This window comes from Pezoporus wallicus, unplaced genomic scaffold (assembly GCF_028554395.1).
Source record: "Pezoporus wallicus isolate ANWC-B61680 ecotype Strahan unplaced genomic scaffold, APGP_CSIRO_Pwel_v1 contig_4722, whole genome shotgun sequence".
NCBI classification, from domain to species: Eukaryota; Metazoa; Chordata; class Aves; order Psittaciformes; family Psittacidae; genus Pezoporus; species Pezoporus wallicus.
Window position 1 is genome coordinate 7,713,902 of NW_026641840.1, and position 12,254 is coordinate 7,726,155.

The following is a 12,254-nucleotide window of genomic DNA, read 5'->3' on the forward strand; positions in this document are numbered from 1 at the left end:
GGTGGGTCTCTAGACAGGCACCAGTTGCCCAGTAAATGGGCTAATTTGTTCCTTGGTCTCTGTGGGATCCACAGTCTGGAGGGTGCAGAGAGGCTGGGGCAGGAAATAGGGGTGGATCACCTGTATTCTTCTCCACTACACTGAAGAAATGAGGCAGGATTGGTTTCTGTTGCATCATGTAAGGATTTATCATGGGCATTAATGGTTACAGCGCTCCAGTTAGGGCCTGATGTTGCCAGCAGTGTCAGGCTGCACATCCCGTGTCCAGTCTCCATTCCTGGCTCTGTCCCATCTCTGCTGCCTGCCTTACACATTATCATCAGTATGAGATCCACAGGTCTGCCTCCCCACAGGACAGAAAACTGCTAAGGTGGAACACTTTTAGAGCCTGATAAGACCACTGGAGGCAAAACTTAACTGCTTCTCCTGCAGGAAGTCAAATTTAAGACTATTTACAGAAAATAATTAAAATCATTAAAATTGTGTAAAATTATTCACACAAAGGGAATTTTTTTTTTATTTCAAGACCATAGACAGACAATATTTATGACTGAGAGCAGCAGTTCCCAAACTGTCTTCTGCAGACAGTCCTTTGTGGGGCATGAGTCAGTGGCAGACAACCTTGTCACCATCATACTGCTGCGATGTGATGAGCTGTGTTCTGGGCTCTCTGCCAGAGATTCTAAAAAGGTTTTTCCACCACCTCTCTTTCCTGACTTGAAATTGGTTTAAGACTCAGAAGGATGAGCCTATGTTAGCAGCAAATCAGAACCATATTCACTGTTCCACTCAGCAAAATATTTCTTTTTCTCTTCTTAAATAAGCCTTATATTCCAGAGAATACAGAGAATTTGTACGTGCCTGTACAAAAACGCAATGCGAGCTGGAGCTGAAAGCTCCCTCACTGTAAAGTTTTTTGGACTGTGGCATGTAGAAAATTCTAATGTTTTCTGATGATATTTTTTGGTATTGTAATCGTGCGGTCTATGTGCACCAGGTCTGTAATTTTAAGCTACCCATAGGCAAACATAGCAAGTCAGTACACGCATAAATCAATGGTTGTGGCAGGTGTGGGCCACTGTAACAAATCTTCTATACTTTAAATTAGTCATAAATGCATGCTTTTCACTAAGCAAACTCTCACTCTCATAAAAAAATAAGGTGACCATAGAAATCAATTGTGATTTAATTTGGTGTCTTAAAATGAAAGACATATGTGGACCCAGCTTCTGCTAATGAATTCACCAAATAGCCCACATTTTTTAGATTGTTATTAAAAGAAAAGGTTTTCTTTTTGCATCTCAGGGATGCAACCCCCATGGTTAAACTTTTTAGTTTGTTTGGGTTTTTTTTCCTTTCCTTTGCGCGTGGAGAATTTAAACTTCAGATATTGTTCTGCATATGTCCTGGCAAGGCTGCCAAACAGCAAACACCCCCAAGTTCAGCCAGTGCTCCATTCCTCCGTTCCTCAGGGAGTTCCTTTTTCATGTGTTTTTCATTTTAAGTTCTGCCTCCTTGAATGCTATTTCCTCTCTTTCGGTTTTCACTAAGGTCAAAGAAATCTTTAGCAAATAAAAAATGTGAGCATCCAGTCATCTACTGGAAATGCGCCCATCCAGGGTCTAAACAATAAGTTAATAGGTTCATGAAGCAGTCCTATGTACACTAAGCGGAACACAGTAGAAACCTACACCTGAGCACTTCATCACAGCTAAATAGAGTGTACTTCTCAAATGAGGGCTCTTTTGTCTTGATTATGAAATGCAGAGAAATCAGTTTAGCAGAAATAAAAATCATAGCAAGCGAGACTCTCCTGATCCTCTGGGATAGATGATGGGGCATAGACTTACCCTGCTGGCCTTCCACCATCTGTGGGTTGGAGCTGCAGAGGCCCCTACATAGAGCAAAAATGGTGGTAAGCAGTCTGAAAGCCCAGCTACTGAAAATATGTCATCTATTTTGACAGTACTACATGAAAATCTTAGGGATTAAGATTCCATAGAATTATCCAGAATGTTTTGGGGGATATCTGGTGAAAATAACCTATAAAGAGAAAAAATGTGATTTAACAATAACATTTACTAACTGCAGCCAGATGCTCTGTTGACGTTGCTGAAAATCAAGACACTAACAGGATTTGTTACAGGTGATGATAGGGGATACGTTATTAGTGGGGATCATTTGCCTCTGCAGAGACAAATATGTATTTGGAGGCTGTAAGCTAGTCAAGTGATTAACAGCTACTGATATTTCTAACAAATTTGGGTTTATTTTTCCATCAAAAGTAGAATTCAAGCTTAATCTATCCTTCAGGCAATTCTACCAAGATTAGTATCTGAGCTCAAGGAAGCCCGATCCAGAAGTATTCTCCTGGACTGCTGCCTCCAGTCTCCCCCAACTGCCTCACTGTACCAGTTTCCATAAACTGATAAGGTTCTTCATTATCAGCATATTTGGGTTGATGGATGACTGTTGCAGAAATGTATGGTTCTTCTGGTTAGAAACCTCCTAATTTCCAGGTAATTTGTGTCACAAAACGTCACCAGTACTTATCTCTGCAGAAGGTTCCCCACCTGATACATTCAAGGACTACATTTCTATTCTCCACAGACACATCACATATCATTCCATCCGGTGATCAAATAGTCCACTCCCAGGTCTTTTTTCAAAGCTTCCTGCTTGGGGAAAAATTACGAGTCCTAAAGTGCCTGACCTCACCTTTTGGGTTATTCAAATTCATCCTATTTCTATTATCCCAGTCCCGACGCTTATCCAGTTCTTCCTGTATACTGTCCTCCTCCACATTCACACTACATATTGCATTATCAGAAAATTTCATGAGCACAGCACTACTTTTTCTGCCAAAGTTGTTAAAAATGTTAAATAAGATCAGTCCCTAGACACATCTTGGAAGAACTCCACTAGTAACTTCCTTTCAGTTTGGTATTTCTCCTTTCAACATGATCTTTCATTTTTTTCCACCTCACAATTCTTCTGCTAATCCAAATTTTCTCCAGCTTAACAAGCAATTTCCTACGCAGCACCGTGTCAAAAGCTTTCCTGGTAACTGAGTTGCATCTCATTCTCTTACTAATAAAAGTAATTTGTCAGGTCTTCAGACATGATCTACTCTTGCTAAAGTGAGTGAAATTTAATTTCTTTTCCATCTTCATGTCCTTACCTGTTTTTAATCCTATGTATATTTTGAAATATCACATACTCTTGAAGCGAGACTTGTGGTTGCCTAGACTTCTCCTCTTTTTGCCTTAAGTTAGATCCAACACTTGCCTTTTGAAGGAAAAGCTATCATCTCTGATAAACACATTAAAAATCTTTGTTAGCAGAATTGCAGTTTCTTTAACCAGACCTTTCATAGTTCTTCTAGGATGTGCCTCCGCAGCAAGCTGACTCAGTCACATTAATCTCTTTAGAGTTTGGCGTCCACCTTAGATGTGGTTAATTCTATTTCCATTCTCAAATTCCCATTAGCAACACAGCCTTGTTTAACATCATCATCCCTGTTGAAAACTGAGCCAAAGTATTCATCTTGGGGCCATATCTGTATCACCCTTAATTTCACCATCTTCACTGCACAGCACCTATAAATCATCTTTTTGTTTGTGTGGCTAAAATAATCTCTATTTGATTTAGCTTTGTTTGAAAAATCCAACTTAGTTTGTCTTTTGGCAATTCTCATTTTATCCATACACATCCTGCCCTCTAAGACTTAATCGCGTTAGCTGAACATTACTCTCTTTTTCCATTCTACATAAGATGGCTGTTTGTTCTGACTAGGTTATTTCTGAGCTGGGTAATCATCCAGCTAGGTCTATATCCCTTCTCCAGATTTCAGTAGAGGCCCAGAGAAACATTGTACCTTTGTCATTCAGAAACTCAAGCTCTCTTTCACACTCGAGTCCGTGAGTTTCCCAGTCCAGCGAGCTGCATTTTTGAAACTGAAAATGATAATTTCACTTTCAACTAGAACTACCTGTTTTTATCTTTACATTTAATTTAAAATTAATGAAGTACAGGTCTCCTGAGCTGGTGCAACCAGTTCTTCTCTAGTGTCCAAAGTAGCAATCCAAACTGCATCTAGTAGAATGATCTGTATCTGGTTTAAAGTTTATGTGGTGAAAAAGACTGTAAGCTATCTGGGATATTAAAAGACTCTGACAGTAGCACAGTTCTTGGTAGTATTTCTGACTCTAATGGAAATGCAGAGATTTCTATCCAGAACCTGAGCTGGTATAAATCTGTGTTGCTCTGCTGAAACTAGTTGAGCTACAAAAATTTAAGCAGACTCTTTGTCATGACAAACCAAATCAGACACATGACAATCACAGCACACTTTGGTTTTAAGCTACAGAACTTGCTGAACTGCCTCATTCTCTGCAAGCTTTCACATCCCAGAAAGGCTTTTTATGGCACCATTTAGAAGTCTTATCCCCTAAAGCATCAAATGAGGACACTCCTATCACTCCTGCTGCCATTGGAAAAGCATCTTACGCAATTTATTGTCTTTCATTGGCTTGCAAAAAAAGCAAGGAAGTTTCATTAAGTAGGTGGGAGAAGCTGAAGGCCTTTTTCACACTCACATGTTTTCTCTTTGTTGCTGTTTGTACAGGTGCAGTGAAAAAGACTCAGAGGGTGTATCCATAAAGAGAGGACTTGAGAAATGCCACTTTAAATTGTTTGAAATCAAAGGTCTTGGTAGCTCATAAACAGGGAGCTATTTTTCCTTAGGACTGCAAATCTAAATATAAGGAACCACCTTCATGTACAAATATATTCAAACGTACAAATATAACTACCATTAATGAAGCCTGCCCTTGTGGATTGTGAGAACAGGCCCTTTTCATTGATGTTCACTGAGAACTGCTTTACCAAAGAGAAAAAACAAAACCAGAAATAGTCTCAGAATCAACCGGTACACTTGTATGTTCAAATAAAAGTATCCAAAGAGGATATCAGGAAGCCTGTGTTCCATCCAAACTGACCAATTTAATGCTTGCTGTAAGCATACTTCCAGACTAGCATCTGGAAATCTTAAATGAACAGAGATAGTCATAGACACCCTTACACTCCGGGAAATAATTAAAGTTGGAATAAGAAAAAGTTTGTGGACCAGACCATCAGCTGGTATAAATCAGCACAGCTCTAGTCATTCCAAAAAAGCAATGCCAGTTTATGCTGAAGTGCTAGCTGGATCCTGTAGCTTTCCTTTGTGATTAATTTCAGTGCAATCGTTTGCTGGAACATGCTTTTGGACCAAGCTTCCTGAAGCATTACTTTTACAAATCTCTTGCGTGCTCTTGGACTGCTGCCTGTAGCACACCCTTCTGTATTAGGTCTGCTTTTCTCCAACAGAAAGCTCAAGGTTTGGGATTGTTTTTAAATGATAGATTAAAAATAATCGAAAACTTTAGATAGTTTTTACATATCAAAACCAAAATCTTTGCTGATCTGTTACTTTATACATACCGCTCTTGACTCTCTTTTGCGACTCAGTGGCAGTAACTTTTTTAACTGACTGACCTTTTCATTCTTTGCTTAGGCTATCTTTAGGATGGTTAGGGTCAGTATTTTCCCAATCCTTGCGTACCCCAAGCTACCCCCTATCTTAAGAGTGGAAATCCAACCTCGTGGTAGTGCAGAGGCAGACACAGGACTGCCGCATGATGCCTACAGTGCTTAGGGTGAGATGGTTGCCAGTGTGGTTTCACTTGTGCTGGCACCCACCAGCACGAGGCCTTGGGAGCACCCTGGCACCCGAGGAGCTACCATCACATGTGCCAGCACAGCCAGTGCTCCTTCACCCTCCACTTTGCAAAACACCCTAGGAGGTCCCCAGAGCTGGAGCCTTTTGCCAGGGCAGGGTACACAGGTGGCCCTGTTAACTCCCTACTGTTGTCTCAGACCTGCCAAATTCCCCTCCCTGAGTGCAGTGATCCTAATGAGCTCACTCCTCCTGGGACATCAATCACTGCAGCTGGCCCCCTGCCTGCCCTGGCAAACCCAGCAGCACCCAACTCAGGGCATCACAGAGAGAGAGAGAAGCTATAGCACTGTCCTGTGGCTGAAGAAGTGCTGCCATAAAAGGCTGTGCACTTAGAAGCTCTCAATGGAGCATACAGCTCCACCTTGCAGCCTCGTGCCTAAGCACCTTACAGTGGGATGAAGCAGGTCCTCCCTCAGACAAGGCAGTTCCTGAGAAACCAGTCCAAGGGCATAATTCCCAGCCATCATGCAACTCCCCAGCCAGTCCATGCAGTCATGGCTGGCACATTTTCTTTTCCATGTATTGATCACAGAAAAGAAAGGCTAATCACTTAAAATACTGCTCATTCATACATTGCAATTAAACTCACTTTGAAAACACATAGACACTTATGAGTTAGCTTATCACAGTCTGTGCTGTCCTTCCTCTTCTTCCCCAGGTGTTTCTTCCTTCCCAATGCCAGCCAGAACCCAAGAACACATGAAGGAACGTAGGGAACATATCTATGCAAGGTCATAACTTATTTCAAGGCTATGGTAGCTCTTAAAATATTCTCTGGCAGTGTCCCTCAGGTGTGAATGGCGTTGCTCCTGTAGGAAGAAGGGTTTATGGAAGAGTTCAGAACTGCAGCCTACTGTTAGATGGCAGCAACTCAATTGTCCTCGGTCACCCAGAGACAGCTCATATTCTCCATTACAGGGGATAAGTACAAGGCTGTACAGCCTTCAAGTGTTCAAAGACACCGAAGCCTCGCTAAAAGCCCTGAAGTGCTGGAAGAGACTCATTTTCTTCAGGGCACAGGACTAAATGTAGATATGGGCTGTCTTCTGCTTATGAGAAATTGAGCTGCTGAGATGCCAGGTGAGCTGCGCATAAAGAAATGAGCCAAAAGGAGACTTCATCGTACATCACCTACAAGCAGCATGAGAAGACCACAATTTTCAACACCCAAAAAGACATGGAATTGTCTTTTCAGAGTTATCCATGCTCCCTGTGTAGCAGAAACTTGGAGAATTGCTTTTTCTGGGTGCTTTGGTTTTGGGTTTCCAGGTCCTCATTTGCAGAAGTATTAAGTACTCATATGGTTTTGAAATCTCCATCCTTGGAGATACTTCAGATTTGACTAGATATGACCCTGGAAGACCTGATCTGATTTCAAAGTTGAGTAAAACTTCAAACTTGAGCAAGGGGGCGGATCAGATGGTGCTTTCTAACCAGAATTATTCTCAGACTGCAGCTGCCACTGCAGTCAGTGGGAGCTGTGCCTTGAGTAGACATGTGCTCCAAAAAATCAGAGATTTTCTGCTCAGCACCCAAAATTATCTGGAACTTCGGAAAATATTACATTTTAATACTGCATCTATGAAATGGCGCAAATAATGCCAACACAGGTAGGGGTTAAAGTTTGTTTATAAATTGCCTAGGAATCATTTTCCAAGCATTAGAAAATACTCTGAGGAAATCAGCAATTTACTACTCAGACCAGGGTTTAGCTAATGTAAAGGGACAGAACTCTTCATGGAGCCTTGATGCTTAAATGCAAGGCTGAAAACGCATTCATTAAGCACTTTGTGTTGTGTTGCTCCTTTGAAGCATGGCTTCTGTGCAGAAGGTAATATGTATCTGTGTAATTAAAACCTGTAGTAAGATTTCATTTTTCATTTTGCACTTATTAGTACTTCTCTTTTGAAAATCAAGATTTGGCAGGCCATTCCAATCAACTAGGTATAATTTTATATTGATACCGAAATAGTCATTTTTTTGGCATTGCCGTTTGTTCAAAGTTAAGCTGTAAGGTTATGTACATGGAGGTCTGGAAGATCACAGTTACAGCAGATGCTTCACGTCTGAGTCAGTGACTAGTGTTGACAGGATACTAAGAAATCAGAATAAAATGCTGTGGAGTATATACACACACGTGTATCTGTGTGAAATCTTCTTTGCTCATCAATTAATCAGATTAAGAAGTCGATTGAAGTAACCGAGATTTCATTTAACACATTTCTCATAGGTAACTACTAGCTGTGATAGCAGAAACAAGTCTTCAAGAGTAAAAATAGAAAGCATTCCTATCACAAGTTTTGCTCGAAAAACAAGAAAGCTGTGAGAACAAGGGAATGGGAGCCTAATGAAAACATCTCTCTTTGCCTCTTTCTCTGCAATGCCATGCTGAGAAGCAGCACTTACTTTCCGACAGGCAGAAATCTTTGTGCCTGACAGATAGAACAGGAGATAAAAAGGATACAAAGCATCTGGCTTTCCAATACGTACGTGGGATGATGATTTAAATTACAAAGTTTGAAGAATTTGGCACCTAGCAAACTTGAACCTTGCCCAGGGTTGATTTTCCCCCCTTCAATAAGTTTAGAAAACATGAAAAAAGTATTTTCCCCTATAACATAGCATATAAACAACATCTGCACTTTCGAATGAGTTCAAAACACCTTTGGAATGAAAGGTTTTTCTCTTTGAACAGAGAAGAAACCCTTCCAGCACGTTGCAGTGGAAGGAAAGTCTCGCTGAGATTGAGCTGTCTGGTTCCATTGTAAGGTTGCTGGCAGAGTCCCCGTGGCAGGATTGACATTGCATTAATTACCATGCCCATGGGCCCTCTGACCCTGCTCCACCACAAGACATACTGGCAATGGATCTGAGGAATGCTGTCATTATCTCAGTCCTGAAGACCTGAAGGCAAGTTGTCACCTGAACTGCAGGTAAAGTGAAACATTTCACTGTGCTAATAAAATACACATTTCTCTGGCATTCAGACTGTCTGGGAGATAACTGTTTAATGTATTACAAACCTCATGGTTAACATCTGAGCTGAACAAGCATGATTACACAAAAGACAGGCTTTCTGAAGTACTTTGGTTTGATAATTTTCATAATACTAATTAAATGTTAATAGAGATATATTATCAGATATGGATTTTGCTCCTTATTAGTTGACAGCGGGCCTCATCTTCATTTATGCATTTCAGTAGGAGAAAGTAGCATCAATATAAAGTGTTATGGCATTCAGTTCAAACAGTGCTAGGCCCACAGGGAGTTGTGCTCCACATTAATTTTCTCGGCTTCCAGGGTAAAGAGAGAACAGCGCATCACAGTTATATCAGCTGGCATTTTTTTAGTAACTAGTCCTTTCAGATGCCTTATTTCAGCTGGCTTAATTTGAATTGCAGTGCACCAGCTTGCAGAAATTTTCAGGACAAGCATGATCAACTCGATGCAAATTCTTTAAGACAGTCTCAGTTTGTGCACTGAAAAGTTAAGCACTCACTCATTTCACTGTGATCACTATCTAATTGATTCATTCCTGTCTTGCTTGATTGCATTGCCATTCTAGCTCAAAATCAGATGTAACAGCTATGAAGATGGTAGCCATCAAATGACTTTTTAACCAGCATCAGTTCCTTCGGTTAGCAGCCTTGACTCTAAAACAGTGACAAGGTAAAGCCATATCGCTGTATCGTGATATTTACGAACAGAAAGAGCTTCTGATTTTGACACTGTCTCACTAGAAGCGCTAGAATAAGAGGTCAGATAGCTGAAGTTTAAAGAAATATCATTTACAAACAATAAGCAAGCATAAAAGGAAAAGTATTAGCTCAATCCATATATAATTTTATAATCCATGTGGTGTTTAAACAAATGTTTGTCCTTGTCTATTATTCCCACAGAGTGATTGTGCAAGCATTAAAGATTTTAACAATGTTTATATAAACAACATGAAATGCAAGATAAAGAACTTGATAATTACATATCACTTTTAAAGATACAACTGAATTGTTTAAATCTTTCAAATCAAAGCCATAATGAATTGCAGCTTTATATGTAGTCAAAATAAAGATTTGTGGAATATGAATTTTTTTATGTCTGGTAGATCTATTTTTAAATATTTTTTTAAAAATAAAGCATCCCATGATTAGCCCTTTCAATTACTACATCACAGTGTTTTTTACAGACTCTAATTATATCTTAGATTAAAATTCAAAACACCTGCTCTTGTGGATTGCACTAATTTCAGCCTCGAGTATTTTGATACAAAGAGCTATAATCAGTGAGAGCCAAATGATTTCCTATTCTCTGTACCACACCTTCTCAGTTGAGCACAGCTAAAGAAAGCTCTCCATTTCCTTCTTTTTTGTTTTTTTCTTTTTTGTTTTTTGTTATGATCATTATACCTTCTATTTAAAGATGCCTTTTTAATGCTGAGAGATGTATTTTTTACTTAAATCAGTTTAACAAAGATATTAACTTTTAATATAGCAGTAATTTTGATTTTAAATAGCAGATGAACAGTGTAGCTTTCTTCTTTAAGTTCCCCTTTTCATTTCAGTGTAGCTAATATAAATACCTTGTTCCTGGCTTTTAAGAAAACTGCTCTTTAAAAACCCTGTAATTTGAGTTCAGGGATTTAAATGGGAACACATACTTACTTGAAAGATGGTTTTTGATGTGCGTGGTTCTCTGTTATTATTCATGTACTTCTCTAGGCTTTAGGGGTATGATCCAAAGTCCACGGAGTCAATGGGAAGACATGCAGATTTCACTGGACGTTGGGTCAGTATAATAAATATTGTATGAAGAAATAGGAAATAGTTGAATTGTGTAGGTTCTATCACAATAAAATAAGGGTATCTTTAACACTCTTTTTGATGAGCATAATACGGAATCTGACTCTGCTCTGATACACTGTTTTTAAGCCAATAGGATAACACTACAGGACACAACAGAGAGCCATTGCAGGGTATTGAATCAGGCCCACCACAGTCCTCTGAAGCCCTCCAGAGCAATTTGTCTACTCCAAATTTTATGCAATGATCTACCTTCAAATAACTCTGCTGAAGCTGTCGGGTGGCCTGGCAGTTCTGCACCAGAGCTGCTTGTTCGTTTCTCCCCCATGCTGTGCTGTAACTTGCCACGTCGCTCTGTTGCAATGGGCAGGTTTCTGAAGGCCCATGAAAAGCCACCTGGCTCTTGCTCCAGAGTATATTAATGCAATGAAAACAGATTTAATGGCATGTCACATCAGAGCTAAAACAATCTTTTTAGAAATTCGGCATTTTTACACCCTATGTTTCTCACTGTGATTAATTAGCTGTGAATGTATTTACTGATGTTTTTGTTCCCTTTTCCATGTCATGGAATACAGAAGTAAATTCTTTCTGGAAAAATTCAAGCCCTCCACATGATAAAATGGCATATGCCTCACCAAACTCCACTAGTTTTCCCTCAAAGCTTTGAGAAATTTGTACCTGAGCTTTCCATCACCTGTGACAGCGTTCTGATTTAGGACAAATGACGGCATGAGCCATAGGTACCTGTTAGCATCTCAAAGGCATGAGGAGTAGCTCTGATTAACCCTACACACTGGGCTTTGATGCGTCCAGTGTTTCACAGTAGTTTCTTAGCCTACTTTCAACTCTGCTCAGATGTATACAGCCAGGTCTGTGATTGCTGTGGGAGAAGGAGACAGTCCCCTGGATGGGCAACAAGTGTGCAGAAGCCATGCAGATGCACTGAGACAGTGATGCAGCGTCATTGGTCCTGTACTCCCCTCGCTCTGGGAGCCCCACCAAGGATGTACATCACTGTGCCCGACTTAATAATCTGGTTTTATGTAGGATAAGTTTGGGTCAAGGATCAGTTTTGGGTTTTGTTGTCCAGAGTTTCCAGTCTTGCATGATGACTGAAGCTGTCTTTGTACCTCCCTGCCAGCCTGCAGACTGCTGTAGAGCAGAGCCCAGCAGCCGCCAGCACCGAGAAAGCCTCATACCCGTAAGGAGAAAAGCAGTTAACACCAGTGGCACTAAAAACAGAACAAGTGATGCAAGTCTTGTGCATAATACCAAGGGCTTTTGTTCATAAATCTCACCTTTCTGCATGGTAGACACACGAAACTCGGTGTCTGCCTGAGGAGCTGAAGGGCTGAGTCAACCCTGCTGAGATTTAAGCCATCGGTTCCAGAGAGTCTAGGTGTTTCAAACGTGGTGCTTACACCACTAAACTACCTCTTCAGCTTTATTTAGCTGCTGCCACTATTATCAAAACAAACCACATGTTGCAAATCTATTTATTAGGGGGTTGTGGTGGGTGGATCCTGGCTGGGTGCCAGGTGCCCATCAAAGCCACTCTGTCACTGCTCTCAGTTGCACAGGGGGGAGGAAATAGAACAAAAGGCCTGTGGGTTGAGAGACAGAGAAGGAGAGATCACTCAGCAATATAAAAACAAATCTTAAACCACTCTCCC

The 12,254-nt window shown here is 40.5% G+C and overlaps 1 long non-coding RNA gene across 1 annotated transcript; it reads right to left on the reverse strand.

Moving 5' to 3' along the window:
* Positions 1-519: 519 nt before the first annotated feature.
* Positions 520-12,025, reverse strand: LOC130607967 (uncharacterized). Its single transcript, XR_008974400.1, has 3 exons — positions 11,880-12,025; positions 1,851-1,894; positions 520-861 (listed from the first exon to the last, which is right to left on the reverse strand). It is a non-coding gene; the product is annotated as an uncharacterized LOC130607967 (long non-coding RNA).
* Positions 12,026-12,254: the final 229 nt, after the last annotated feature.